This window comes from Sebastes fasciatus, chromosome 17 (assembly GCF_043250625.1).
Source record: "Sebastes fasciatus isolate fSebFas1 chromosome 17, fSebFas1.pri, whole genome shotgun sequence".
Lineage (NCBI taxonomy): Eukaryota > Metazoa > Chordata > Actinopteri > Perciformes > Sebastidae > Sebastes > Sebastes fasciatus.
In genome coordinates, this window is record NC_133811.1 from 3,034,516 (window position 1) to 3,040,515 (window position 6,000).

Here is a 6,000-nt window from a genome sequence, read left to right on the forward strand (position 1 = left end):
TAGCCCAGCCTCCACTCCTTCCTCATGATCAATATTTGTGACATATTGCCTCCATGAAGCAAATCCAAATTAGTCTGCACAACAAACTGTGTTTACATTAACACATGCTCAAATGATTATGACTTATGGTTAGCAGAGCTGTCAGGAACAGGGTAGCAAAGGAAATGTTTGTACATTCATGTGAATAATACATGAAAATTATACTTTCATAGTACCAAATATAACAAAAAGTTATATTTGTTTTGTGGAAACTCTGAAAAATGTATTTCTGTGTTTCATAGTTATGAAACAAGGAGTCTTTAACCTTCTCAATGCGAGAGAGTGACCACGTTTGAATGAGAAATCATTCATATAATTTATATATACAGGCATATTTACACATATTTGTTTTGGGTAATTAGCTTATTAGTCTGTGTGACTTCCGTTTCTGTTTTAATTTGTCTCTCAGGTTCAATGCATCGCCTTTTTGAAGACCAAAGTGTATACTGTATGAACGTTTGGGTCCTCTCCAGGCTGCATTTAAAGACGTACACTATATGGACAAAAGTATGTGGACAACCAAACATTACACATGATTGTTGGACATTTAATTCTGAAACAAAGGGCTTTAACAAGCTGCTGTAACAGCTTCCACTCTTCTGGTTTCAGGCTTTCCAGGATGGAACCTGCCAAAATCAAAAATAAATAAATAAATGAGTTGATATGTTGAAGTAGGTAAGGGTGTTCTCTAAATAGCTGCCACACAGTTGGAGGCCCACTATCGTCTAAAATACCATAGTTTGCTGCAGCAGATTTGAATGAAAGAATCTAGCTCAAATAATAAAAAAACAGCCCCAGACCCAAAATGTATGTGGACAGGTCTGTCCATATACTTTTGGCCATATAGTACTACAACAGGGGATGTTGTATTAGTGGTACATAAGTGTCTTTGGTGCTCCCTGCTGGAGCTTCAGAGAAATTATCTTACTGTCCAACTCGTCCATGAAGCCTTCATCCACAGACTCACTGTCCACCTCCTCTCCTTCAGCCTCCGTGGGCAAAAACACATGAAGCTGAGTGCGAGCTGGACCGGCGGCAGCAGCAGCCAGAGTGGGACGTTCACTGCAGCTCGGAAGACAAGGCTTCCCAACGACAGACAAAGGCTCTCCCCGAGACGATGAGTTGCGACTCTGCATCACCAAAGGTCGGAGGTCACCCTGCACCGCCTCTGCACTCAGGGCAGGGTTGTGCGAATGACGCCTCGCTGGTCTTGGTTTGGAGCCGGGCTGGATGGCCTGGGAGAAGTGAATGTAGGCTGGTCTGCTGCAGCTTTGGACCTGCTGGTGGCTCTGCTGCTGATGGGGCTGGCTGGTCCCGGGTGGGTGGCAGGTCTTGAAGGGGAGCAGGACCGATGACTTGGAAAATGGAGGAGGAGGTGGGGGTCGGTTTTGTAAAACACTGGGGCGACGGTTGCTGGAGAATCCCTCGAAGAGGATGTTCTCGTTCGGGGTGAGGAGGGACGGCTCACTGAGGCTGTGGAGACAGTAATGCAGGTTTTTAGTTGTAAAAACATTCTCAGGAATATGGTTAGAATATGTTAATAAAGAGCCATGCTAGCAGCTGTGTGAGGCTGAACCTAGGCCCAGCAATGCTTTCAAGGTATAGCTACTGTGCAGGGTTTTCCTGAAAAACAATGTATAGACTCATATAAAAACTTAAACTAAAAAACTTTATTACATTTGTCATATACATACAGGTACATAAATTAAATTTGACCTCTGCATTTAACCTATCATAAGCATTGGGAGCAGTGGGCTGCTATGAAGCGTCCGGGGAGCAACTCTGGGTTTTAGTGTCTCGCTCAAGGACACTTCAACAGTAGGAGCCTGAGACAAAGGCATAAGCCATAATTCCTGAAGAGTATACAGTGACCAAACGTCCCGGTTTGTCCGGGACTGTCCCGGTTTGTCCGGGACTGTCCCGGTTTCAAGCTGGGTGTCCGGAGTCCCGACAAATATCTGTAAAACACTCAAATGTTCCGGTTTTCAACAGTCACTAACAAATTGTCCCGGTTTTCACCACAATTAAAATAATGATAACAATATTATACATACATAAACATTTATCATGTTCTGTCCCACTCATTAATCAATTTGTGCACATGAGATAAGTATATAAACAGAGAGCCGGCACAGCGCACCCCGCTGCAATCTCTCTGTCTGTCAAGCCCCCCCCCCCCCGCTTATGCTTATGCATGTGAAACGTGTTGTTTTGATTAATTATTCTACACAGTTCCTTCTGTACATCAACAGGCATATCGCTCTGCTCCCAACTCCCTCAGGGCCGGCCGTTCCTGTCCATGTTCACCCGGTTTCTCCATCCTGGCCAAAATGTTTTCTGGAGCTAGAGTGAAGGTACTGGTATCATATAAAACTACAAAACTTAATGAATCCATTGGTACCAACCAATGACATGGCCATTTTCAAAGGGGCCCCTTGACCTCTAACCTCCAGATATGTGAATGTTAATGGGTTCTATGGGTACCCACGAGTCTCCCCTTTACAGACATTTTTTTCATGCGATTAATCGCGATTCAATATTTGAATCGATTGACAGCCCTATGTCAAGGCTAACAAGACAAATAAAAATGTTCACGCATCAGAACTCTTCCTCTTTCTCCTCATCTATTTGATGGTTATTCAAAACCTGCTCTGCTTGGATGAGTGGAGGCCAATATTCTGTTAGACAGTGAGGTGAGTGTGTTTGTGTTTAAGAGCCTCAAGTGTGTGTGTGTGTGTGTGTGTGTGTGTGTGCGCGAGCGCCCTCACTCAAGTTTCTCCCTCCTCTGAGTGAAGCCAGTGTGGGTGCTGCATCAGGCGATGGATCAGCTTCCACACCTGAGATTTATGACACACTGTTCGCTGGCCTTCTGTATTCAAAGCAAACCGGGGGGGGTGGGAGCGTAGAAGTGGCCTACATTATGCTATCAAATTGTGACGGACCAGAGAGGAAACAATTACACTGTAATTCCAGTCAAGCGTTGAACCTTTGACAGGCACTTTTGCTGACATGAATAGAGGCCGTGGAGATGGGAGAGTGGAGATGACATACAGGTGATTAATCACATTCAAACATGCAGCAGCGAAGCTGCATGATCTGCACCTGGTGTCCTGGACCTTTAGCACACTGATGGGACTCAGGCCTTGGTTTTGTGTTGTTTTTAAGGATGGTTTTTGCCAGTTTATATGTGTTATATAATTTAATACACATTGGACTTAAATTATATGTAAATGTGTTCAGTAAAGTCAGTTTATTTATATAGCCTGATATATAGCCTTGAGAGTGCTATAAAGTCTGTACGACAAAAACAAACTCTAACAAACTCTATCCTTGTGCTCTCAGTTTGGAAGAGGAAATGCTATACACACATACAAACAAAAAAATATTGGTTTCATTTACATTAAAAGGATTCAAAATAAATTGAATTGAATTGAATAGTTTGACATTTCTTAGGAAATACCCTTATTCCCTTTCTTGTCGAGAGTTAGATGAGAAGATTGATAGTCATGTCGGTCTGCTACATTATACATTAAGCTACATACATTGGGCTGACAACTGAAGCCAAAGTGGAAGTGCCAAAAACTGCAGTTCTTCAAATGGCCACTTGAGGCTGGCTCCAAAGCGAGTCAATCCCCACAGACCCCCATGCTAAAATGCCTGACTTTACAGCAGAAATAAACATGTTAACAGCCTGGTACAAAAAAAACGGTTTTGGTTTCTATGAGGGGGGGGGGGTCTAATTATATTAAAGGTCCGACCGAGGTTTCAGACCGAGGGTGAATACAGGTTTATTCATACAGACAGGATGAGAAAAATAAAGTGTTTTTTTAACATTAAAGGATGTAAACACGTTCTAGTAGAAACCTCAAATAGTATGTAGGCTATTGTGGAATAACTGGAGATGTCTGAAGAACCCAGAGGAAAGGACTTTCTCAAAGAAACAGATGCTTAGCTCAGTGATGAGAATGTAAACCGGGGCTACATATAAACTGAACTACAGTCAGATGTGCAGCTCACCTGAGACGAGCCATGCTGCTTGGCCTGCGATGCCCCTTGGCTGTAGCTACTAGTGCTGGCAGCCTCAGCGGGGTCCTGGTCCCCCGGCCTCCTCCTCCTGCTGTGGGTGGAGGGTGAACAGAGCTGGTGAGCAGGTAGTTCTGGACCAAAGCTCTGCTCTTCTGGACGGCTCTCTGATGCCACCGTCCACTGATGTCCAGACCCAGGCCGAGCACGGCGGTCGGGGGAGCAGCTCCGGTGGTGCCAGTCATCGGTCTCTGAGTTTTTTTGTGTCTGGAGGAGAATTTACCTGAAAATAGCCTCTGATAGCTAAACTAGAAACTAGATTATCCAGCCACACATGGATACATAGATATCAAGCAGACAAAGTGGACTACTGTGAAGACCTGGATCTGTGTGTGTCTACAGGCCCTGGGGGTGAATGTAGAGGGGATTATACCGCTCCACCTGTGGGCAGCGGACACCATCAATGATGCATGTCCATTAATGATGCATGGCTGGAGCTGGAGCCGGTCAGGTGGACACCACCTACTTTACCTCCTCTCCCTCTCTCCCTTTCCCTCTTCTCCAGGTCAGCTTACAGTCAGAGGGAACTGGTGGTAAACACACAGAGTGAAGAGAGGGTTGGTTGAAGGTGCTTGAAATGTAGATGTGATACATCCATTATCTGTAACCGCTTATCCTATTCAGGGTACATTGGGCGAAGGCGGGGTACACACTGGACAGGTCGCCAGACTATCACAGAGCTTGATGTGATACAATGAATTCAAATAAATTCTACTTTATTTATTTTTGTAAATACTGAATACTAAGAAGGTTATTGCAATCAGTGTTGGAGAAGACCGGCACTTGTAGAGCGGTAGGAGACACAATAGTGTTTATAGTCTTGAAGAGAAGTTTTGAATTTCTTTAGTTAGCTGAAATAAGTTTGGCAAAATAGGCAGACCTAGCAGCCTTCATCATTTCATTAAAATTGATTAAAAGTCCTTTAAGATGCAGCCGATGGACCTCTAGTTTGGTGGCTTTCCATAAGCGCTCTCTCTTCCTACATTTTCGCCTAAAACTGCGTGTTGACTCATTAATCTAACGTGAGGATTTGACAGAGGAGACCTGTCTGGATTTAAAGGGAGATACTATATCCAATACAGAGGAGCACAGTTCATTAAATATCTGGACCAAGGTCTCCACATCAAAACAGTTTAACAGCACATCAGGGTCAAACAAAGCTGTGAAATTGTCAGCTGTGCTCTGGTTGATGATGCGCCTGCGAGACAAATGTTTATGGGGCAGCAGATCCAAATTACAAGAAGCATCAAAAAGAACACACTTATGATCGCTGACAGGGAAGTCCGAACATTACCAATAGTTAGACTGTGTGAAAGTCCAGAGTATACCCCGCTGTATGAGTTGACCCAGAAACATGTTGTATAAAGTTAAAAGACTTAGTAATATCAAGAAATTCAGATGCAGCCATAGAGGTAGCATCATCAACGTAGGAGTTAAAATCACCCAGAAATAAAACTTTGTCCAATTTTATAACCAAAGATAAAAACTCAGTAAAATCAGACAGATGGACCAGGGGGTCGGTAAATTAAAATACAATAGAAAGTCTTCAACCGACCAACGTTAGTCATAGTAAGTTGAAATGAGGGGAAAGACTCAGTGCTAACCAACCGGCAGTCAAAATGATTTCTAAAGACCACAGCAAGACCTCCACCAGGGCCTGACAACTTCGGCGTGCAGACGGAGCGACAGTCTGCAGGACTAAGTTCATTGATGAACGAATATTCCATATACCGTTACCAGGTTTCAGTACTGGGGAACAAAACAGTTATCTTACTGTAGAGAGTAGTTTTAGTAGCATATTATCACTGTACATAATAACTGGACAGATTCTGCAGAATATCAGTGTTATTCTTCCCAAACCTCCGTTTTGTTTTCCAG